Raw genomic sequence first — 655 nt, forward strand, 5'->3', positions numbered from 1 at the left:
GCTCTGTGTTGGGCAGTGCAGCTGCTGAAAAGCTCTGCATAAATACATATCATGAGTGAGAACTGATGGCCATAAAACTGTAGGCCTCATATTCTATGGGGATGATCAATTATACTCTATGAGGGGGCTACATTATAATTGATGAAGGGGGCTGCATTATATTCTAGGGGGGTGCATTATACTTTATGGGAGGACTGCTTTATGTTCTATATGGGGTTGTTTTATATTCAATGGGGGCTGCATTATTTTCAATGGGGTCTGAATCATATTTTATTGGGGGCTATATTATACTATATGGAGCTGCATTATATTCTAGGAGGTGGGTTGCATTATATTCTATGGGGGCTGCATTTTACTCTATGAGGTGGCTGCATTATACTCTGTTGGGTGACTGCATTATACTCTGTGGGGTGGCTGCATTATACTCTATTGATGACTATGGGGTGCAATATACTATATGTACTGTATGGTACCTGCTTTACACTGTATCAAAGACTATGGGAATGCATCATACTATATGAAGAACTACGTGGTGCTTTATGCTATGAGGAGTGCATTGTACTACATTGAGGACTATGGGGAACATATTATACTATATGGAGGACTATGTGGAGTGTATTAAACTATATGGAGGATTATGTAGAATATATTATAC

The sequence above is a fragment of the Ranitomeya imitator genome, chromosome 1 (genome assembly GCF_032444005.1).
Source record: "Ranitomeya imitator isolate aRanImi1 chromosome 1, aRanImi1.pri, whole genome shotgun sequence".
Taxonomy (NCBI): Eukaryota; Metazoa; Chordata; class Amphibia; order Anura; family Dendrobatidae; genus Ranitomeya; species Ranitomeya imitator.